Source organism: Macaca nemestrina, chromosome 3 (genome assembly GCF_043159975.1).
Source record: "Macaca nemestrina isolate mMacNem1 chromosome 3, mMacNem.hap1, whole genome shotgun sequence".
Classification (NCBI taxonomy): domain Eukaryota; kingdom Metazoa; phylum Chordata; class Mammalia; order Primates; family Cercopithecidae; genus Macaca; species Macaca nemestrina.
This window is the reverse complement of record NC_092127.1, coordinates 100570317-100594762: the sequence shown is the minus strand read 5'-3', so window position 1 is coordinate 100594762 and position 24446 is coordinate 100570317. Positions and strand designations below refer to the sequence as shown.

At 40.9% G+C, this 24446-nt stretch overlaps 1 protein-coding gene and 1 long non-coding RNA gene across 7 annotated transcripts in view; one reads left to right on the top strand and one right to left on the bottom strand.

The window, feature by feature from the left end:
* Positions 1-19388, bottom strand: LOC139362109 (uncharacterized). Its single transcript, XR_011620450.1, has 3 exons — positions 19184-19388; positions 6297-6455; positions 1-920 (listed from the first exon to the last, which is right to left on the bottom strand). It is a non-coding gene; the product is annotated as an uncharacterized lncRNA (long non-coding RNA).
* Positions 19389-19497: 109 nt separating this feature from the next.
* The window catches only part of LOC105479630 (HECT and RLD domain containing E3 ubiquitin protein ligase 3), a 123581-nt gene continuing 118632 nt past the window's right edge, over positions 19498-24446 (top strand). For 2 of the 6 annotated variants that reach the window (XM_011737698.2, XM_011737699.2), the window contains exons 1-2: positions 19498-19621; positions 22608-22665. The gene's annotated coding sequence lies outside the window, so the exon portion shown is untranslated. Of the gene's footprint in view, positions 19622-20372; positions 20464-22607; positions 22666-24446 lie in introns of those variants that run through there. The other 4 variants (XM_011737700.3, XM_011737702.3, XM_011737701.2 and 1 more) reach the window with 3 other exon arrangements.

The following is a 24446-nucleotide window of genomic DNA, read 5'->3' as shown; positions in this document are numbered from 1 at the left end:
TTAGAAATATGCACAATATAACCATTTATTTACACTCCTATGAATCAGTGTCACTAGGGACCCATGAAGCATGGACTGTTTGCCTACTTTGACTTCTGGAATTCTGGGATAGATGATAGGATGGTGACCTAAACAGTTCAGAGCTTCCTTTCACCCTGTCATCTGTGCATTGGTTTGAAATGTACTGCTAAATTTCTCTGAAAATGAATCTTAGAAAAGGCAAATCTTCACTACAGATTCATTGACAGTCCCAAAGGAGATTCCCACACCTTAATCTGCCCTTTCCAAAACAAGTCAGCAGAAAGAGTAAAGAAAAAGATAATGATTTAAAACAGCACCTGCTTCACAGCCCTGACAGCCTTTCCTAGCTGTCAATGAAAAGACCTGTGATGGTCCAGAAAACGTGAAAATGCCAAATTCCCCCTCCAAAAATGGTAAGATTTGTCAGTCTGTTGCTAGGATCTAAAAAGCATTTCCATCATTCATAAAGCAACAAAATACAACTGAAAAATAAACACAGTTGACAGACCATTCAAATTTTACTGCCAGAAACGGAATGATCCTTCCTAATTGAAAGTAGAACTAAAACCCTTCTTTCTCCCTCTCTGCCGTGTCTGAAATGTGCAGGCACTATTTTCTGAGGCAGCCAGATCACAGGTTTCCCTATCCCCATCTACCTGTACCTCCTCTGCCCCCAAATCAATCTATAGCCATTTGAAAATTGCAGCTCCCTGAAAGCAACTGGGCAGAATCTAGGAAGAATTAAAGTGGCCCACTGCATACTGGGATGTAAAAATCTCACCACATTCCTAACTGCAGAGGGAGTGATGGGAAGAAGGGACAAGGATAGGGGAAGTCCTGTGTCAGTGCACAGAGGTTGCAGCTTTATGTACATTCCATCTTTTCAAAGTATTAGGGATCTGGAAAGTAAAGGAAGGAGAATAAAAGATATACTATGTGTATATATGTCCTATCTAATGTCTTATAATACCAGATTATTGTCATATTGCTCACCATTTCTACTTAAAGTTAATAGTTATTATTTTTAATTGTGGTAAAATACATATAACATAAAATTTACCATCTTAACCATTTTAAAGTATACAGTTAAATGGCATTAAGTGCATTCATATTGTTGTGCAAACATCACCACCATCTATCTCCAGAATTCTTTCACCTGCAAAATGGAAACTCTGTGCTTATTAAACAACCACTCTCTATTTCCTCTTCCTCCAGGCCCTGATAATCATTTTACTTTCTGTCTTCATAAATTTGACTGCTTTAGGTATGTTATAGTAGTGGAATCATACAATATTTATCTTTTTGTGACTTTTATTTTGCTTTAGCATAATGTCCTCAAGGTTCATCCGTGTGGTAGCGTGTGTCTGATACTACCTTTCGAAGGCCGAATAATATTCCATTGTATGCATATACCACCTTTTGTTTATCTATTCAACAACTGATGGACACAAGTTGCTTCCACCTTTTGGCTATTGTGAATAATGCTGCTGTGAACATGGGTCTACAAAGATCTCTTTGAGACCTTGCTTTCAGTTCTTTTGGGTAAATACCCAGGAGTACAATTGCTGGGTCATATGGAATTAATAATTATATTTAATACTTTCAGAATATTAAAAAAACTTTGCTTGGCTATTATAGACTGTTTATTTTAGAACTCATGTAGACAGATATACAGCTTCAGCTCTGGACATATTTAACCGAGCTTGAGGTCTCCTCTATCCGATTTTCAATGAGAGTTCCAATTTTTGAAAAGCCTTTATTGAAATAGTAAAGATACTAAATGCCAATTACCTATTGAAAAGTATCTTTTGGCAGAATACCAGTGAAGATACACCTCTGTATCCTCCTCTATAGGATTTTTTCTTTTCACATAATGAATAATCCATATTCTAGTAGAGTTGGGATATACAAATAGCATGTTAATGTGATTATGCTAAAAACCATGTTCCCTAAGAGTTTAAAAGCTGAATACTGATTTGGTCTCAGTGTCATTCTAGAGCTCCTCCTCAGCCTGTCAAAGCTGACAAGCATCAACAGCTGACACAGAGATGATGTCACTTGCTCTCTTTTGCTCCCCTATCTAAAATAAAAGTCAGTGCTACAAGGCTGCAGTGCTTTTAAGAGTCAATGCTCTACAATAATAGAATTAAAGAGCTTCAGCAATAACAAAGAGCCATCATCTATAGTGAAGTTCTTGGGACTTTTTCCTTCCTGAAGTACCTTGTACAGCATCAGCAATATTTTTACATTAGACATTCAGTAAAAACATCATTTGCTTTAAAGAATGCTCATATTTGTAGAAGATACTAACTCATCACTACCAACTGATGCATGAATTTGAAATGGGAATCTTAGAACTTTATTCCACATTCATTTCATATTTCATTTCAATTAACCAAATCCTCTATTGTTGTAAGAACTCAGTGGTTAAGATGTTATAGGACTGTCATCAAACCTGGTTCAATCTGTATTCATTAATTCAACAAATACTGCCTATTTTGTTAGGCAGTATGCTAGATGCTGGGTGGTAAGCAAAATTAAACATAGATACTCCCTCAAGTACCTTATACTTTTAGAGGATGATCTTGATTTCTATTCTAACTTTTTCCTTCCTCAATCATTTTGACCTTAATAAAGGACAGTACTACCTTAACTAGCTGCTCAAGCCAGCAATCTAGGACTTTTGTTTGATTTTCCCACTCCCAACCCTCTACTCCTAGCTGTTTCCTCTTTTACCTTCAAATTAGCTCTTGACTCCATCTACTTCTCTTCATCTCTACAGCCATCATCTGAACCCAAGCTGCTACCATTCTAGCGCAGATTCCTTCAATATCCTCCATAACCTCCTGACTGGTCTTTCTAATTGTACTACTGCTCCCCTTCCACCTGTGCTGTCTTTCCAGGTGCCAGTGATCTGTATAAAACCTTCTAGTGGCCCCTCATTGAATGTCCAATAAAATCAAGGTCCCCAGAAGAGTCTGCATGACATGTCCCTGCTCTTTTCTCTAAATTTACCTCCTGCCACCCCTTCTGCCCACTGCTCCAGTCATGCTGGCAATCCTGCAGTCCTTTCAGTGTCTTGACATGACAAGCTCTTCCTAGCCTCAGAACTTTCACACATGCTGTTCCCTCTCCTAGGGATGCTCTTATCCCACCTGGCAACTCCTCACATCCTTAAGGTTTTGACTTAAATGTTTTCTCTTCAGGGAAGAATTCCCAAAAAATGCTGGATAGGTTTCCCCATTAATGTGTGTGTGCGTGTGTGTGTGTGTGTCAGTCAGGGTGGGGAGGTGGTAGTGGTCACCTAATCAAGGTCTCTTCTATTTTTTTGGATCATTTCTTCAAATTTATTTTAAAATGCTCTTAGTACAGATATTTTCCCAGTTGGATGTTGCCTTTTAACCTTTTTATAGAGTTTAATTTTCTGCTTTAAGTTTCATATAATAAAGCCCGCTAATCTTTTCCATTTTGTTTAATGGTATCATGCTTACAGACTCCTTCCCCTCCACAAAATTTTGTACTTACTCAGTTTTTTTCTGAAACTTTTGTTGTTATTTCTCAAATTTATCTGGAATTTATTTTGCTATATGCTATAAGGGAGGAATTTATCTTTTCTCCCCCCAGTTTTTGGCCATGGCAATTTCTTCTCTCCTCTAAGGAGGAGGAGCTGCGGCTACAGATTTGTACAGTTAAAGGACACTATTGAGGCTATGCTTTGAGTAGAGTCTTGTGGTAGGGGATACAACTGTAGTGGACATTAAAATAGCAAGATCTAAGTCGTGGATTTGAGCTATGGGGCAGATGTAGAGAAAATAGGCCTCTGTTTTGGTTCAAGTTCCTTTAGACTAATGAGGTTTAGGCAAAGGTACTTCTTATCCAAGTTCCAAACAAGTACCCCAAGTACCACATGGAGGTTTGGCATTAAAGCCTTATCTAATAGCAAGTGTTTTTTTATTTGCTTAATTCTCTGTGCATGTATTTTCCTTGTGGACCTTAAGGGGAGAAGTTACTGACGTAGAACAGGGACTTAGCTATTTCTGGCCAAAGACCATATTAACTACACTTTCACATTTTCAACCTTAATTATACATTTGTCTTTAAAAGCACATTTTATTATATTACCTTCAATCAAATGAATATTTATATAAGTGCCACATATATATTTGACTAAACTTTTTTGCATGAGAACAAAAGATATCTTATACTATGTATATATATGTGTATATATGTGTGTGTGTATATATGTGTGTGTGTGTATATATATATATATATATATATATAAAATAGGCCTGTAATACCAAAGGTAGTTGCAAATAATAGCTACTGAATAGTGGTTGACTTAATTTATATTTAGCAATTAGTGGAAAAATTTGCTTTTCTGTCTCCATAAACAGATTTACGTTATAAATTGGCACCATAGAATGGTGATATCAAATGACAGTACTGTTTGAGGAAACAATTCAAAAGGTAAGAAAGGGTTATTTCTTGGTCAAATTAGTTTCTGGCCTTATTCACAGAAGTCTATTAAGAGTGAACTTTAGAGCTTCAAATGACTTTAGAGATCATTAAATACAATCTCTTCATTTTTCAGATTATCAATCGTGGGTAAAGGAGGTGATGTGACAGGCAGATTCTATAACACTAGAAGATTCATTCCTTCAGCCAATATTTGATGAAGCCCAGCTGTTTGCTAAGCATTGTCTTTAGGTGTTTCCACAATGAATTAAGCATGAATCTCTCTACACAGTTAATAGGAGTGTAAACAGTTTAAGAGAAAAGGAGGTATTCACTTATGTAATAAGAATGAGAAACAGAGGCCGGGCGCGGTGGCTCACGCCTGTAATCCCAGCACTTTGGGAGGCCGAGGCAGGCGGATCACAAGGTCAGGAGATCGAGACCACGGTGAAACCCCGTCTCTACTAAAAATACAAAAAATTAGCTGGGCGCGGTGGCGGGCGCCTGTAGTCCCAGCTACTCAGGAGGCTGAGGCAGGAGAATGGCGTAAACCCAGGAGGCGGAGCTTGCAGTGAGCCGAGATCGCGCCACGGCACTCCAGCTTGGGCGACAGAGCGAGATTCCGTCTCAAAAAAAAAAAAAAAAAAAAAAAAAAAAAAAAGAATGAGAAACAGAAATGTCAAGGACCATATCAGTGTTGTGAAAATAATATCAAATTGTCCCTTTACATTATCATAATTATCATCACCACAACAATAGTGATAAAGATGTATCTATTGAGCCTCCAGTGTATATGGCATAATGTATAAGAAGTAGTTGTAATTGGCTGAGCATGGTTGCTCATGCCTGTAATTCTGGCACTTTGGGAGGCCTAGGCAAGCGGATCACTTGAGGTCAGGAGTTCAAGACCAGCCTGGCCAACATGGTGAAATCCCATCTCTACTAAAAATACAAAAATTAGCTGGGCTTGGCAGGGAGCGCCTGTAGTCCCAGCTACTCGGGAGACTGAGGCAGGAGAATTGCTTGAATCTGGGGGGTGGAAGCTGCAGTGAGCTAAGATCACACTACCGCACTCCAGCCTGGGCAACAGAGCAAGACTCCACCAAAAAAAAAAAAAAAAAAAAAAAAAAAAGAAAGAAAGAAAGAAAAAAGAAATGGTCGGGATCTTCAAGGAATTTTTAATATAACAAAGGATTTAGGTCATATATTAAAGAAAGCAAATAAGAAGAAAAAGAGGAGGAGGTAACACTACATGCTAAGTATCTTAAAAGCTTTGTTATCTCTTTGAACCCTCATCATAATCCTATAATTAGGGTATAAATATTGTCAGTTTTATAGACAAGAAAAAAGAGGCATGGGAAAGGGAAATGACTTGTCTAAGATCATATAGTGGGAAAGAGGTGGAGACAGGATCTATACCCAGTAGCATGTGATAAATGCTAGAGGCATCACCCCAACAAAAAATGCTGTAGGAAATAAAAGAAAGTAGAAATATTGTGACTCGGAACTGCTGAGATGAAGTCATGGAAGAGGAGGGACTTATGTAAACTTTAGCATAATGGGAGAATTTTGGAGGCAAAAGGGGGTATGAGCTGAACAAATAGTTGGTTTATATAGGTTGCGGGACAGTGTGGAGATTAGTTTGTTAAGAATGGGCTGGGCACAGTGGCTCATGCCTATAATCCCAGCACTTTGGGAGGCCAAGATGGGTGGATCCCTAAAGTCAGGAGTTCGAGACCAGCTTGGCCAACATGGTGAAACCCTGTCTCTACTTAAAAAAAAAAAAAAAAAAAAAAAAAAGTGTGTGTGTATATACATACATGTATATGAAAATTAGCCAGTTGTAGTGGCACACGCCTGTAATCCCAGCTACTTGGGAGGATGAGGCAGAAGAATTGCTTGAGCCTAGGAGGCAGAGGTTGCAGTGGGCTGAGATGGTGTCACTGCACTCCAACCTGGGTGATAGAGTGAGGCTCCATCTGAAAAAACAAACAAACAAACAAAGAAACAAAGAGTGACCAATGCCAGGCTAAAGTAAACTAGGTTCAGGGCCTTGGAATGGGTATGGGGAATAGGACGAATAACTAAGCTTTAATGAATATTTGTTTTTGGTATGTAGAATGGATGGGGAATTGGGAGAGAGGCTGGGGTCAGGAAAACCAGTTTAGGAAACGTTGAACTTAGTTCAGTGGTACCGATAAGGACCAGAAGTAGGGTTGAGGAAGAGGTGATATTATAGAGTACAGTGGGCTGAATAATGCATCCCCCCTCTGCCAAGATATCTGTGTCCTAATCCCCAGAACCTGTGCATATGTTTTTTTAAATGCAAATATGATTAAAGAGGTTGAGATAAGGAGACTATCCTGGATTAACATGGTCAACCCAATGTAATCACGAGGGTCTTCACACGAAAGAATCAGGAGGGTCGAAGTTAGGAGAAGGTAATATAAAGCTATGAACTGTTAAATATGGGAGGCTTCTAAAAGCTGGAAAAGGCAAGGAGTGGATTATCTCCTGGAGTCTCCAGAGGGAAGCCAGCCTTGTCAATACGTTGATGTTAGCCCGATAAGACTCATTTCAGACTTCTAGCCTCCAGGATCTGTAAGAGAATAAATTTTGTGTTGTTTTAGGCCACTAAGTTTGGAGTCATTTGTTACAGCAGCAATAGGAAACCAATAAATAGAGGAAGGGATGGATGTGAAAGACATAAAGAAAAAACAACAGTGTTTGATGATTGCATGAGATGAGAAGAGTGAAGGATCAAGATAATTTCAAGATTCTGAATCTGGATTATGAAGGCAATGAAAGTGGAATTAGTCCAGGAGCGGTGGCTCACACCTGTAATCCCAGCACTTTGGGAGGCTGAAGCGGGTGCCTCGCTTGAGGTCAGAAGTTCAAGATCAGCCTGGCCAACAGGATGAAACCCTGTCTCTACTAAAAATACAAAAATTAGCCAGGAGTGGTGATGGGCACCTGTGATCCCCAGCTTCTCGGGAGGCTGAGGCAGGAGAATCGCTTGAACCCAGGAGGTAGAGGTTTCAGTGAGCTGAGGTCACACCACTGCACTCCAGTCTAGGCAAAAGAGGGAGACTGTCTCAATTTAAAAAAAAACAACAACAACAGGAAGTGGAATTCATTTTCTGGGGGAAAGATGAATTCAATTCTATATACTCTGAATTGAGTTCAAGAGTAGGCACCCAAAATCAAGTTAACCTCATATGAGGGTTTGATTTTCGGTCTTAAGGAAGGAGTCATTAGGGGGTAAAGGCTGCTCCCACATAGTACAGTCATGCTTATATCCTTCAGTTACAGATGATGTCACTTCAATTATAATTCTCTTCTATGAGAGGATGGCCAAATATTAAGCCTTATTGTATTTGGGTATGAATGAGTTTATCAGATTCTTTTATTGAAAGATTTGGTAAGAGGTTGAGGCAGAGGCTCACAATGAGGGAAGAGGAGTGTATTAGGTCCATCCCTAAATGCAGAGAATCCATGAATACTCCTAGAATAGTGTTCATAATTGTATGAGTATATGCATCATCTTCTGAAGAGAAAAGGTATAACTTTAATCAGATTCCTGAAGGGGATAGATGATCAAAAAAGCAAGTTAAGTATGGTGCTCTAATGGCATGGGACATTGGAGGGCAAAGGAGGAAGGGAAGAGAGAAAGAGAAAATAGAAAAATTAACACATGAAAACTCCGCATTCTTTTGCTGCGGCTTGGTACTGATAATTCCTGCTTCTCTTTTCCCTTACTAGACCCATTTCAGGGATTCTACTGTTTCTAGAGCCAGCTTGTAAAGAGGCTGCAGAACCTATTGTGTTGAGAGTTATTTTATTTGCTGAAAATTCTTTCTTTCTTTTTCTTTCTCTCTCTCTTTCTTCCTTCCTTCCTTCCTTTCTCTTTCTTCTCTTTTTATTTATTATTATTATTAATTTATTTTTTTTGAGACAGAGGTTCTCTCTTGTTGTCCAGGCTGGAGTGCAATGGCATGATCTTGGCTCACTGCAACTGCCTTCTGGGTTCAAGCGATTCTCCTGCCTCAGCCTCCCGAGTAGCTGGGATTACAGGTGCCTGCGACCATGCCCAGCTAATTTTTTATTTATTATTATTATTTTTTGTATTTTTAGTAGAGACAGGGTTTTGCAATGTTGGCCAGGCTGGTCTCGAACTCCTGACCTCAGGTGATCTGCCTGCCTTGGCCTCCTAAAGTGTTGGGGTTACAGGTGTGGGCCACTGTGCCAGGCCATCTTTTTAAAAAAATTTTTTTTAAAAAGAATAGAGATGGGGTCTCAGCATGTTGCCCACACTGGTCTTAAACTCCTGGACCCAAGTGATCGGCCTGCCTTGGCCTCCCAAAGTGCTGGGATTACAGGCATGAGCCACTGCCCCTGGTCTGAAAATATATTCCTTAAAAGATTTTATTTCAGTGTTTTACAGAATATTTCATCTATGTTTCTTATAGAATTTTTCTGAATATGACAAATACTAATATCTTCACAAAATGGATATTAAAATAACTCAATAAATAATATCACTGGTAATCTCTTTTCAAAGACTAGTTGAGACATAAAAACGGTAGCTTCTAATTAGCAGCAATTAGTTTTTCTTCAGTGAAATCATCAAGAGTTGCCCACTTGATGTCTAACTGAAATGTTTCTATAGTTAAATTTGATGTCATCCCCGTACACTAAAGACATCCTTCTCAATGCCTATTAGATTATGCATAGCCAAGTTCATTGGATGTTTCAAAGGCTGACCTGGGATCAGAATTTATCCCCTAAGCAATTTACTTAGATAACTGGTTTTCTATTTCTGTACAGATTAAAATGAATAGTTTTCATTTTGTTTTACAGTATAACATTGAAGCTATAAAAAATGTTTTTTTAATGTCACGATTTCTTTTTGATATAGAGAGAAATGGACTAGGTCTGCACTTGATGAATTTCCTATGGGTATGATTAATTTTCATGGGTCCTCTCCATAGACAATGTTGGGGCTTAGAAAACAAATATCCCAAAATATGATGCTTTGGCATGCTGAGTGCTTTGAACAAAAGAGATCGAAAGGCCTCAGAAATAAACTTCAGAACCAAGGTCTCTCTCTCTCAGACCTGCTGCTCCCCATCTTCCCTTCCAATGTGCAGAGACGAGTTTTCTCTGAAGTTTCCATATTTGGCTGAGGGAAGTTCTTCTAAAAGAAATGCAACTGTCTTAAACTCTCTCCCTAGGAATTACATCAAACAACCAGTGAAGATTAGTCACGAGTGAAGATTAAAAGTCATCACCATGCCCAGACAAGCTATTCTTATTCTTCTGGAGGCTGCTCAAAATTTTTTTTTTTTTGCCCAGGCTGGAGTGAAGTGGCACAATCTTGGCTCACTGTAAGCTCTGCCTCCCAGGTTCATGCCATTCTCCTGCCTCAGCCTCCTGCGTAGCTGAAACTACAGGCGCCTGCCACCATGCCCAGCTAATTTTATATATTTTTTAGTAGAGATGGGGTTTCACTGTGTTAGCCAGGGTGGTCTCGATCTCCTGACCTCGTGATCTGCCCACCTCAGCCTCCCAAAGTGCTGGGATTACAGGCGTGAGCCACCAAGCCCGGCTTGAAACTTTTTTTTTAACCTGAGATACTTTATTTATATAATAGGCCAACCTTTCTTCAGAGTGCAGTTCTGCCCCTCTCCTTCCTGTAATTTGCTGCCACCTTCCTTAGAGCACAGAAAAACTTTGTCCCAGGCTACTATCTGTCCTTTGGAACCATTAATTTTCCCTAAAAATCATTTACTGTTTCTCTCAAATTGCCTACACCCCCCACTTCCCTCTCTCCTATGAAGAGGGTATTTAAACTTCAACCATCTGGCTCTTCCTTGAGTCTCATATTTTGTGTGCCTCTTGTGCACATGTACACATTAATAAATTTGTATGCCTTCTCCTGTTAATTTGTTTATTGTCAACTTATTTCAGCAGACTCAATTATAGAACTTCCAGAGGGAAAGTTTAAAATTCCTTACAACATGAAGTTTTACCTGAACATTCAGAGTCTTGCTTTATGGTATAAATAATATTTCAATAAGAAAGTAGGCTGGGCATGGTGGCTCACACCTGTAATCTCAGCACTTGGGAAGGCTGAGGCTGGCGGATCACGAGGTCAGGAGATCGAGGAGATTGAGATCATCCTGGCCAACATGGTAAAACCCTGTCTGTACTAAAAATACAAAAAATAGCCAGGCATGGTGGTGAGCACCTGTAATTCCAGCTACGTGGAAGGCTGAGACAGGAGAATGGCTTGAACCCAGGAGGTGGAGGTTGCAGTGAGCCAAGATCGCACCACTGTACTCCAGCCTGGTGACAGAGTGAGACTCCTTCCCCGCCCCCCCTCCAAAAAAAAAAAAAAAAAAGTAAAAGAAATGTAATTGTTTTTCAGCTTCTACTATGATAAATTAGAAAGAGTACCTGCTCTGATGTAATATCAAAGAAAATATAAAGTCTTGCCTTTGAAATGACTAGGACTTCATCAAGGTCGAGGCTTATATAAGTTTAATCTTATAAATTTACATGCTTTTGGTGAAACTGATATGGAGCTATGATTTGACTGATATTCTAACAAAATCATAGGTGGAGAGGGGCGCTTTGTAAAACAGATTTGGCTAACCTACATTTGCTTGCAAAGGGATTTCAGTGCTTATTGGAAAGCTCTAGCCAGGGAGTACAGCTCCCCACATACCTTGACTAAAAATAGACTTTGTCAGATTGGAAATGTCATTCTTTTTGATTGAGTTGACACTTTGGGAAGAACACACATGGAGCTCTCAGAGGAAGGGAACTCTGGACTAGGAGGATGCCAGAGTAGTCAGTCAATTCTGGCAATTAACCTGGTGACAGATGCCATAGCTACACTACATTGAATCCTATAACTGATGCTTTTTTAAGCATCATATTTACCTTTTATATTAATTTGCTAGGGCTATTATATCAAGGAACCACAAACTGGGTGGTTTAACACAATAGGAATTTATTATCTCACAATCCTGAAGCTAGAAGTTTGAAATCAAGGTGTCAGCAATATTGGTTTCTTCTGGAAGCTCTGAGGGAGAATCTATTCTGTGCCTCTCTCCTTACTTCTGGTGATGGCTTGGTGTTCTTTGGCTTGTAGATGCATTACTCATCTTAACCAATGACATCTGCAATAACCCTATTTCCAAATAAGTGCACATTCTGAGATTCCAGGTAGACATGAATTTGGAAAGAAACTATTTAACTGACTACACATTCTAAGCCATTTACCCTCAGAAACATCAGCACAGTTAATTAGAACACAGCTAACATGGCCCGGGGTGTATGTTCTATTCCATGTAATGGGCAAGTCATTTAAATTGATTATATGCTGACAGTTATGTACCTACTGCTATGGTTTGAATGTCTGTCCCCTCCAAAGCTCATGTTGAAATTAAATTGCCATTGTAACAGTATTAAGAGGTAGGATCTTAGAGATGTGATTAGGCCACGAGGGCTTAGTTGTCACAGTGGGGGATTAAGGCCATTTAAAAAGGGTGAGTTTGTGTCTCTTTGGTTTTTTGCTCTTCCAACACATGAGGACACAGAGTTCCTCTCTCTTTACCTTTTTGCCATTTGTTAACACAGCAAGAAGGCCTTTGCCAGATGCCAACACCTTGATAATGAATTTTCTAGCCTCCAGACTGTGAGCCAGTAACTTTCTGTTCATCATAAATTACTCCATCTGTGGTATTCTAGTATAGCAGCACAAAAAGGACTAAGAGACCTATCTTGAAATGTTACCCAGTTAATTCAAGAGGGATCTGGGCAATAACTTGAATGGAATAGCATATTCCACCCATAAAGGTTGTGTCTTTGTATGTTAAGGCTACTATAACAAAATACCATAGACTGGATATCTTATAAACCGAAATTTATTTCTCATAGTTCTGGAGGGTGAGAAGTTCAAGATTAAGGCACCAGCAGATTTGATATTGGGTAAGGACCTCTTGCTGGTTCACAGATCGTGCCTTCTCACCGTGTCCTCACATGGTGGAAGGGGCTAGCTACCTCTATAGGGTCTCTTTTATGTGGGCACTAATTCTAGTCACAAGGGCTCAACCCTCATGATGTAATCACCTACAAAAGTCCCAAACCTCCAAATACCATCACCCTGGCGGTTAGGATTTCAACATACGGATTTAGTGGGGACACAAACATTCAACCATAGCAGGTTACAAAAGAACTCAAAGTACATGTCCATCTCATAGTTGGTTAGTAGGTGGTTTTCCTATATAAAGCATGGGGCACATTGATGAAGCAACTGATAGTGAAGGTGACTGGACCATGAAGGATCGTATAAATCATGACACTGTTTTCTTTTTGAAAAATGGACAATAAAATGTCTTCTCTGGCTATCATTCTATTGCTGATGAGACAAATTTTGATACTTTGCTTTTTTTTTTTTTTTTTTTGCTATGGAACTTGGTGAAATAGTGACTCACTTTTATTGGCGTGTGCATGTGTACTAAAGATGAAAATGATGAACAACAATTTGAGTTTGTATAGAACTTCCTTTCTGGAACCTTTATTTTTGGCAGGTATGTGGAAGGGGTGGGGGAAATATACGATACCAAACACAATTTTGGCAAAGGAACAACAACCCTAATCATAAATTTTTAGGCATTTCGATGATTTTTGATATGAATATATAAAAACATGTTACCTAAGCTAATGTTCAGATGTGTACACATTGCTTTTTACTTAACTAGAAGATTTTAACTTTTTTCTTTGTTTATATTTCACGTATATCAGTAAAGCCTCAAAATGACTTACAAAATTAATAAGAAAGGTTTTAAAAAAATTACTGGTAAGGGGGCTAGAGAGAAGCCACTCAGATATTCTGTGTGTGTTTGGCTGGTGCCATCTTTTGTTAGGGAAACTTGGCAAACTACAAAACCTTAAGAGTCTGCATTCTATCTGACCTAGCAATTCCACTTTTAGGAATTTATCTTACTGATATAATCAAGGGGGAGGCCAAATATTTAGATATATTCACTGTGTTTAGCTATGTTGCACAATTGTTTATAATGGTAAATAATTGAAAACAATTTAAACATTCAACAGGGGGAAATTGGTTAAATGACAGCATATCCGTTTTGTGTATACCATGCAATTGTTTAAAATGATGTTGCAGAATAGTATATGATTCTATTAAAGATGTTCAATAGATGCTGTTAAATTTGGAGAGATGAATGACAAATATTATGTGTAGAATAAACCGCTTTTTTTTCTTTTTCTTTTTTTTTGAGATAGAGTTTCGCTCTTGTTGCCCAGGCTGGAGTGCAATGGTGTGATCTCGGTTCACCGCTACCTCCACCTCCCGGGTTCAAGTAATTCTCTTGCCTCAGCCTCCTGAGTAGCTGGGATTACAGGCATGAGCCACCATGCCCAGCTAATTTTGTATTTTTAGTAGAGATGGGGTTTCTGCCATGTTGGCCAGGCTGGTCTCAAACTCCCAACCTCAGGTGATTCACCCGCCTTGGCCTCCCAAAGTGCTGGGATTACAGGCGTGAGCCACCATGCCTGGTCGAATAAGCCACTTTTTAAAATGTATATATATGCATTAGGAAATGGCAAACTATCAAGAACTAAATGTGGTCAGTGAAAAGGACAGATCATTTCACTTTCTTCTTTTCTCTTATATGTATTTAACACATTTCATATCGCAAATATATTTTACATTTGTGAAGAGAAAAACAAGTTGCTTTTTATTTTTTTTAAGTAGGAAAGGAAATGAGTACAATGGGAAAAATGATATAAGAAAGTTAAAAATGAATCTTGAGGTTACTTCTAAAAATGCAAGCAATAAGATTCTGTACAGATGGGCCACACATTTTGCGCTAGGCTTTCGAGAGCCAACAGAAAGAGGGAAACAGAATCAATGACAGTATTTACAGTATCTGTGATAAGAATAATCTGTTAATCAACAACTTGAAAGTAAATACAATGGCAGATTTCACTGGAGTTTTACCTACATGTAGGCTGAAAATAAAATGCTGAAGGTCAATAGAAAGTTAAATACTAGTTTACCTTTATAAAAAGGTAGCCATAAAGTCTGGAAACACAGACAATGTTATTTTATTTTTTACAGACTTAAGTAAATTATATTATAGTATATATTGATTTTACACATTGAACTCCCTGATTACTTACTTCTTCTGCAGTCTGCTAAAGGTATAGGTTTATTCAGGAGAAATCAGAAGGAGAAATCAACTGAGGCAACACATTTTGCTTGGATTGGGAAAAATGTTGTATCAATGCACCATGCTTTGTAACATGAGCATTGTTACAAGGACAACACATTTCACATATCATGTAATGTCACTGAACATATCATATAATGTCACTAAACATATTATGTAATAACAACAAAGCATTTATTAGGTATATTTGCTGTTTCCAGATTTTTATGGCCAACCTATAAAGCTGTCTAATATTGTTATAGGCATGCCCTCTTGAAATTCCACAGGTTTGCTTTAGCTTTTCTAGGAAACAATAAAATTCCTTAAATTTCCTTTGACCCAGATATAGTATAACTTCAAAGGAAGGAGATTTTTTTCACATTTATGATTTCATTTTGGTTTTACACAAGTAAATTTTGGAAGACTATGTTTCTTTGCCTCTAGAAGGGTGAAACAGCTGCCTGATTTTTGGCAGTTACATGCATGCACTCTATGCAGCTACCCGATGACAAACGTGATCTTTGCTGCATTCGCCCCAGCACTTATTTTGCCAGTCCAGTCATAGCGACATGTTGGATGTCATTTCTAAGAGCACATATTAAGGGACCTTTTAAAAAGAGGAAGCTTCATGAAATATTTCACTTCCTAAAGGCATTATTGGATGAAATCTTCAGAGACCAGCTAATGCTCAACTTAAAAGTTTTCTTAGAAAATGTTCAACCATGCAATCCTGTTATCATCAATACATTTTAATTTATATGAAAACAATGAGTTTCTCATAATTAAGGTAAGGTTCTTACGCTTCATCCAAATGGCTTGATAAGCAAAAAATGCAAACCATGAAGTTTCAAGGAAGATAGAGAAATAATCATAATGGCTGTAAGCTCTTTGTAGTCAGGAATGATGCTTCTTGTCTAGCAGTACTACAGGTGGAACGTATTCAATAATATTAAAAGATTATTTGATGGTAATACTGATTTACCATGATGTTTTTCTTCTAAGTTGTTTAATATTAATAAATCAATGCTGTGTGTTACAGGACAGTTTTTAATAAGTTTAGTAGTCTGGGTATGTACAGACTGATTTTTCCATTAAGTACTGACTACACTGAGAAAATAAGTACTTCTTTTGGATGTGGGGGACCAAGAAACACCTTTGTCATTACATAACCATACAAGGTACACATACTTTTTACTTGTCAAATAGTCAGTGCTTTTCCCTCCTAAAGATATTTATTCTTCGATGGTGTATCTGAGAGATAGGATGTCCTGTTTTTTTCCACAGATTTCATCCAAAATATCAGAAATCTGACTGTCTCTTTCAAAGTTTACCAAGTAAATATTTTTCTGCAAGGCAAGTAAATTAAACACAGGGAAGAAAGGAAAGCAATTATCATTAAAGAGTATTGCCATTCTACTGAAAAACTGTTTCCTTTCAAAATAGACATTAAGTATTTTAAGAAGTGAATGGTAACTAATGGAGGAAATCAGCATGTCTTCAGGTAGAAGTACAGCAACCCTGGGCACCATCCCCTTGCCACCAGGCATACCTCGTCTAACCAGTGATAGAGCTGAACCACATGGTCCCTGTCAAAAGTTATAGTTAGTTTAATCCTTGCTCCTCGGGAGGCTAAGGCAGCAGGATTGCTTGAGTCTAGGAGTCTGAGGCCAGCCTGGGCAACATAGACCCTGTCTCTAAAAAAGAAAAGTTATGGTTATATGTTTATGTGTGTGTCTGTGTGTGCATGTGTGTGTGTGTGTATTTGGAGTCTCCTCTGTTATCCAGGCTGGAGTCCAATGGTGCCATCAAAGTTCAATGTAACCTCAAATTCCTATGCTTAAGCTATTCTCTCACCTCAGTCTCCCAAGTAGCTTGGACTACAGGCATGCCCCACCATGTCTACTTTTTTGTTTTTTGGAAAGACAGGGTCTCACTATGTTGCCCAGTCTGGTCTCACTCCTGGCCTCAAGCGATCCTCTTGCCTCAGCCTGTAACCCAAAGCTCTGGGATTACAGGCATGAGCCTAGAATTTATTAAGCCTTTTATTTTTAACATGAATGTTTTTCTTTTATAAAATTTATATAGGTTAGCAAGTATACATTCCTTGGTACAATTATTTGGTTAATGTTTGTCTCCCCTTTCATGGCAACAAAGACTGTACTGTTTTGCTTACCAATGTATTCACGGGAGCTGACATTATTGTAGGTGCTCAGTATATAGTATGTTTGTTAGAGAATATATGAGAATGCAGAACGAAATGGATGGAAGACAGGGCTATAGAAATGGAAAGAAAAAGTAAACCATGACCTCTTCAAAAGTTTACATATCTGCTGTTAAGGCTATTGTTGATACTGGAGCCATTTAAAGCCATTTTGAAGCGGGACATATTTGCTAAGGAAATTGCCATTATACGTTGGCCCAGTGAAAAAAAAAAAATTGAAGTACTGCGGTATCTTTACTGTTCTGTGTAAGTTCTATGTAAGTTCCCAGGGTTTGGCTATTTATTTGGTAAAAGCAGCTTACAGTATCCTAACTTGTTATTTATACATCGCTCCTACCCCATGGTCTAGGCTTGAGTCCTTGATAACCATCCTTTTCCTCAAGATGAAATTTCATATGAAACACACTTGAGCCGGCCGGCGCGGTGGCACACGCCTGTAATCCCAGCACTTTGGGAGGCCGAGGTGGGAGGATCATTTGAAGTCAGGAGTAAACCGGCCTGGCCAACATGGTGAATTCCTGCCTCTATTAAAAATACAAAAATGAGCTGAGTGTGGTGGTGGGTGCCCGTAATCCCAGCTACTCGGGAGGCTGAGGCGGGGGAATTGCTTAAGCCCAAAAGGTGGATGTTGCAGTGAGCAGAGATCGCGCCATTGCACTCCATCCCAGAAGACAGTGCGAGACTCCGTATCAAAAAAAAAAAAAAAAAAATAAAAGAAAAAGAAAAACACTTGAGCCACAGGCCAGACATACCAACCCAAACACTGATTGATTACAAACCTCATATGTGACACATAACAATAGGATCTCTCACTTTCTCCTTTGCAAGTACCGGACTCCTTCCTCTTCCTACCAGACTACCAGACTCCTCTTTGGGCGTTTCACCAGTTTTTTGCCAACAGCATCTCTAAATTGGGATTGCATCTTTGTAATAGACTAAACTTTTGTGAAACTGCCATGTATCTGGAATATAGGTGAATTGTGTTACTCTTGTCCCCAGTGTTTCTTTTTTCTTTTTGAGACAAGGTTTCACGCTGTCGCCCAGGTTGGAGTAAGTACAGTAGCTCAATTTCAGTTTACTGCAACCTCTGCCTTCCAGGTTCCAGCGATTCTCCTGCCTCAGCCTCCCGAGTAGCTGGGACTATAGGCGCACACCACCATGCTCGACTAATTTTGGTATTTTTTTTTTGTAGAGACAAGGTTTCACCATGTTGGCCAGGCTGGTCTCGAACTCCTGACCTCAAGTGATCCACCCGCTTTGGCCTCCCAAAGCGCTGAGATTACAGGCATGAGCCACCATGCCTGGCCATTCCCAGTGTTTCTAAAGGTGTCCAGTGTGATCCAAATTTCAAAGGTTTGTATTTTTTCTTAGATGATGTGATAACTTAGATTCTGCTTTTTTAGCTTTCTTGTCTCAGTGTACTGGACAATTTCCATTATTTCACAGAGGGCTCAACACTGTCAGTCAGCCAACAACGTCTCATCCCCAGGATATACCACTCCTTGAAACTTTCTTTTCTACTTGGTCTGTTAGGTTCTCAGGACAAGGGATTGCAGACCTGAGGTGATTTGAATGTCCTTAGAAATAATCTGTCCTCAAAAGGCCTTCCTGGTTCAAATGCCAGGTTATGGAAATTCTTCCACTAGGAGAGTTATTCCTTTGGATTCAAGCGGTACTGTGCCAGTGTTCTGCATTTCACATTTAAAGGGGGCAGACACATGAAGTCACCTTTCTGAGGTTTTCTGCAAAAGATTAGCTGTGGATCAGATCAGGTCTAGGGCAAGTATAAAAACACTAGTGACCTTGAGGAGGAGGAAGCTCTGGGATTCGGCGCGCTAGGGAAAAGTGGAAGAGGACAAACTTTAAAAAAATCCGTTACTGGGTATCGGTGTCTTTCAGACTACAAGATTTTAAGAACTGGTGCTCAGAGACTCTTCTTGCTATGCTCCCCACGCGTCCACCCTCCAGCCTCCCCCAAGCCCGCCTTTCTTCCGCAGCCCCGCGCCGGTCTTCGATCCCCACCTCTTCAGAAGGGCGCCGGCGGCTGCCGCGGACCTCCTTCCCCGCCTCTCCCACCGCGCAGCGCCGCCGGCCGGCGCCGCGCTTCCTACAGTCCTACGAAGGGGAGTAAAGCAGAAGACTAGCGCACTCTCCCTCAATTGTCACCCTCTAGCTTTCTTCCCCCCACTGCCCAAGGCTTTCGGTCACCTCTGCATAAATAATAAAAACCAGAGCCCAGAACCTGAAAAGGCAACCGCTGATCGGTCCCGTTCGCTTCCCCGCCAGTGAAAAGCAATCTTTTTCAGCGCCAACGCTCTATGTCATGCAGTCCGATCTCGGCTGACACACTCGTGCCGCTGTCCCCGCGCCGGGCCCTAGAGTCCTGTCACCTCGGGCCGCCTGCGCCTGGCTCTGGGGCCTGGGCCTCTCCCCTCCTCCCGCCCTCGGACCTCGCCGCCCCGCCTCCAGCCCGCACCACGGCGGCCGCCATTGGTGCGGGTCCTCCCCAGAGCGGCGCCCATTGGCCTGGTGCGAAGTCATTCACCTAGCGCATTCCGCCGCCCGCAGGCTTGCGGGGAAACTTCCTTATTATTGTGACGCCGAAAACGGAGAAACCCCGAGCCGGGCGAGAGGCGCTGTGACAGTCGGAGTCCCAAGCTGCGGTTCGGCTGCTGCCGAGGTGCGCAGGGCGGGGGCCGGGGTTCCAGGGAGGAGGGTACGGCGGAGCTGCCGTCGCCCGGGGCCGCGTTCCGCCTGGCACTGCCGTCAGCGCGCGGCTCCCAGAGGGGCGGCTGCGGCTCCTCCCGTGGCTCCGGCGGCAGCGGCTGCAGGCACTTCCAGCGATGACCTGGGGCTGGGGAGCGGGGAGGTTGGGGCACGGCGCCCTTAGGACCCTGCGTGCGCCTCCCTGGCGTTCTAGTGGGCTCGCCCTCCCGCCAGAGAGCCCCGCGCCGGGAAAGGCGAGACAAGCCTTCAAAATGGGAGCGCCTCCCGCCCGCGCTCGGCCGCCCTGCCGCCCTGCCGCCCGGGAGGAATTGCGACGCAGAAAGTCAAAAGGAGGATAGTCTCCATGCTTGACCCCTGCCCTTATTTAAATTCTGGGGTTCCAGGGACCTCCGTGCAGTGAGGAGCGCGGACGCTTTCAATTGAAATGGGAGCTGGCGAGGCCCTGGCATTTTGGGGAACCTCGGCGGCCGCGAGGAGTTTGCGCTGAGGACGCGGTGCACGGCGTCCGCGATGACAGCGCCGGCGGGGCTGCGGGGCCCGGCACCACCCACTTCTCGGAGGCCGGGCCGGCTCGCCTCTCCGGGGTCCGCCTCCTGGGCGGGGCCGGGGGCGAGGGTGTGTGCGGACACGTGTGTACGGGTGTGTGTGTGTGCGCCGACACGTCGGTGCGAACCGGCGCGGGGGTGTCAGGAGCTGGGACGGCCGGGGGCAGGTGAGACTTGAGTCATTTGTGAATGTGTGGAGTGGGCAAACCAGGACAACCAGACCGAGAGGAGCATGTGTAACCTGAAACAGGTGAGCCTGTAGAGTCAGTGTCTAATGCGACTGTGCACGGAATATGTGTATGCAGCGTGAACTCCAGGGAATAAGTATTAGAACTTTGCTGTTGGTCTGTCACTGTTTCCGGCTGCTTTCTGATTGCATTTTACATTAGCTTTCAAATCAGCCCCATTAGGAAGTACCTTAAATTCAGAGAAAAGCCTTCCAGGATTTTGCTTGCATTCATCACGCACAGAATGCTTTGGGAAAGACGATTCAAGAGCTCTCTTCCATTTTTATGTGTCTTCTGGCGCTTTCCACAAATAGGAAGCTATTTCTAGAACCTTTTATTTGATGATTTGATAAGATCAAGTGAGCTGATTTTTCAACTCCAGACTTGAGAGAAATAAAAAAATAAAATGAGTTTTAAATGCAGTGATAGAGAGGGTATCATGTTTTAGTCGGCAGAGTACTGTGAAGCTCTCTCCTTTTGTACTTTCCTTTACCCTGGGAGAGGAGGGAGTAGCCTTATAAATCAGAAAAGCAAAGTACATTGCATATTCCAAAGCAAAATAGTTGAATTACATATTCTACATCATGGTTGTACCCCCTTCAAGGTTAGGAACTTTCTGTAAAAAGTATAATGCAGGAAACAAGGAGGACAGGTTAGAAACCTCTTTGACAGAGCTTCTTTGGCATGAAAAACAAAATTAGCACATTAGCACTAGCATCCAGTTCTATTTGTTCAGTCAGTAGCTGGAGTTTACTTTTTGAAAAAAAAACAGCGATTTCAGAATGTTCCATATTGTGTGGTTGAAGCCATTCATTATAGCATTTCATTCTGAGGACCAAATTTAAATTTATTAAGATTTTCATGACCAATTAAAAACTTTTTTTATACTTAATGAGAGTAGTAGTACCCCTACTGGAGACACAAGATAGTTATGCTTCAGTTTTATAAATAAAAGTAATATTCTCCAGATTGAATGGGATTTTCTGCATAGAGAGGTAGAAATAAAGTTACGACAGTATCTTTTTTTTTTTTCCAAGATGGGAGGCTCGCTCTGTTGCACAGGCTGGAGTGCAGTGGTGCGATCTCGACTCACTGCAACCTCCACCTCCCAGGCTCAAGCGAACCCGCCCCCACCTTAGCCTCCCAAGCAGCTGGGACCACAGCGTGCACCACCACGCTCAGCTAATTTTTTGTAGTTTTTGATTTCGCCAAAAGACGAAACATTTTGCCATGTTGCCCAGGCCAATCTCCAACTCCTGGACTCAGGCTCTCCACCCACCTGGGCCTCCTAAAGTGCTTGACAAAAATATTTTAAAATCATGCAGGACTTTTTCTTTTGAGACACTTTAGGTACCTCTCTGAGATGATCTCTTCTCATTTTGCATGATGGAGGATGTGGTAATGAAAGGGAAAGACCGGGTGCAGTGGCTGGCGGGGCGCAGTGGCTCACCCCTGTAATCCCAGCACTTTGGGAGGCTTGAGACGGGTGGATCACTTGAGGTCAGGAGTTGGAGACCAGCCTGACCAACATGGTGAAACCCCGTCTCTACTAAAAATACAAAAATTAGGTGGGCGTGGTGGCAGGCGCCTGTAATTCCAGCTACTTGGGAGGCTGAGGCAGGAGAATTGCTTGAACTTGGGAGGCGGAGGTTGTAGTGAGCCCAGAGTGGCCACTGCACTCCAGCCTGGGTGAAAGAGCCAGACTCTGTCTCAAAAAAAAAAAAAAAAAAAAAAAAAGAAATGAAAGGAGACAGTCTTCATTACAGTTGTGGCAAAACAAGCAGCTATGTGTGATACATGGAAAAATAAAGAAAATAGACAAAATTAAATTATTTTCCAAAACTTTCTCTAACAAAAATGAGAGATTTTAAAGTAATTCTATTTTTACTACTCCCTATCAAATGTCAGGAATTTTTAGAAGGTGATATCTATATCTCTAGTTCACTTTTAGAGGTGATTGATATCTTTATAACTGGTTAGAAGTTATCTTACTAGTATTTAACCAAACTCCTGTCTTGAGATACAATGCATGGGGAATATTTAAGATTGAGTAATTTAAAGATATACTTATTTTCAGAGGTTAACTCCTGTCTTTTTGTTTACAATAACATGAAGACACTTAACCGAGTTCCACACTAATGTTATTTATTATTTCTTTAACTTGTAGAACCACAGGGTGTGGAATATTTCTGGCTTATAGTCCAATGCCAAGTGTGTGACCTGTGGTGAGTTACTTAATTTTTCTGGACCTCAGTTTTTTCATCTTGTTAATGGAGTCCTTTACATATATTATCCTGTTTAACACTGTCATCAACTCAGGCTAAGATAGCTACCTAGAGAGAGGCCTAAGCAAATCTCAGTGCCTTCCTGCTTGCTCTAACATAGTGAAGAGAACAAGGTGAGCCCAAAAAGTAGGATATCTGGTGTCTGGTCTCTTCTTCAAGCACTTAATTCTTAGAGGACCAAAGTTACTTGGCCTCTGAAGGCCTTAGCTGCCATTAAAATGAATTTAGGAATGTAAGTCTCTTGCTTAGAGGTTAGACCAAATGGACATTTAATAAGATGGTAAATTTGCTAATACAACTCTGTCCTCTTTAGACATTTACTCCATTTAGAAATAGTACTTGTGGGTAGCAGAGACATGTGTTTCTGTGTAAGTGAACTGTTTTTATTATTACTCAGGGTGGGGAACCTTTAAAATTATCTGGAAAATAAAAGGGGTAACAAGTTGAGATGGTGGAAATTCTGGTTTTCTAAGAATGGGGTTCAGTTCACTAGACATTTATCAAGCCTCTACTGTGCTCCTATACTCTGCTGAGAATGGAAGGCACAAAGATGAGTAAAACCTGATTCCTTCATGGAGAAACTCCCAGTCTGCGCATGGACAGGGTGTTAGTGGAGGAGGTATGAGAAGCAGCCAGACTGCCTCAATAGCGCTTTCCATTTTTTTTTCTTTTGTGAAGTGTTTGTAAGCATAAAATAATGCATGCCATATATGTTAAGAAACAACAATAAAAGGACAGAAGCAGAACATCAGCCATGCTATTGAAATGTCTCCCTTTGTGCTCCTTCCAGATTGTTCCCTCTATTCCTACTGCCTCCACAATCATTACCCTGTATTTTGTGTTTGTGATTGGCTTTTCTTCATAGCTTTGTTACCACTGATGATTCTTAATCTCCAAATAATATATTTGTTATAGTTGTGTTTGAACTTTGTAAAAATGCATCATACTCTGAATTCTTCTGTGACTCAATACTTCTTAAGATTTAGTTACAATGATGCTTGTAGATGGAGTTTATTTTTTACTGCTCTACAGTGTTCTATTTTATGCATGTGCCGCACTGTATCTGTTTTCTGTTATCTGTTGATGGATATTTGTTTTTTGCTTTTTTTCTATTTCAAATAATGCTGGAATTAACATTCTTATACATATATCTTGGTGCATATGTTCATGAGTTTCTCACTGCATTGGACTGTAAGATAGTCACAGTCATTTAGGGCTACTAACATTAAAATTTATTAAAATAAAATACTAAAATTTCAGTTATTCACTTGTATTAGTCACATTTCAAGTACTCAATAGCCACAGATACCTACTGGCTACCATAGTGGACAGTGCAATTATATAGCATTTCCATTATCGCAGAAAGTTCTAAGTTTCCAGATTTGACTCATCTTTGTATCTCCATTTATTAGTACAATACAGGAGCACCATAGATGCTTAATAAGTTGGACAATGCTGGTCATATGCCCAGGAGTGAAATTACTGTGTGGGGAGGTATCCACATCTTCCTCTTCACTAGAGAATGCCAACTTGTTTTGCCAAGTGGTTATGCCAGTTTATATTCCCACCAGCTGTCTATGAGAGCCCTGGCTGTTGTATATCCTTGACTTAGTGTTGTTAGAATTTTCAATTCTTGCGAGTCTGGTTGGTGTCTTTTGAAGGCAGCCCACAGCTTAAGCAGACAGCAGAGAAGTCATTCTTCCAGCTTCACAAAGCCTAGC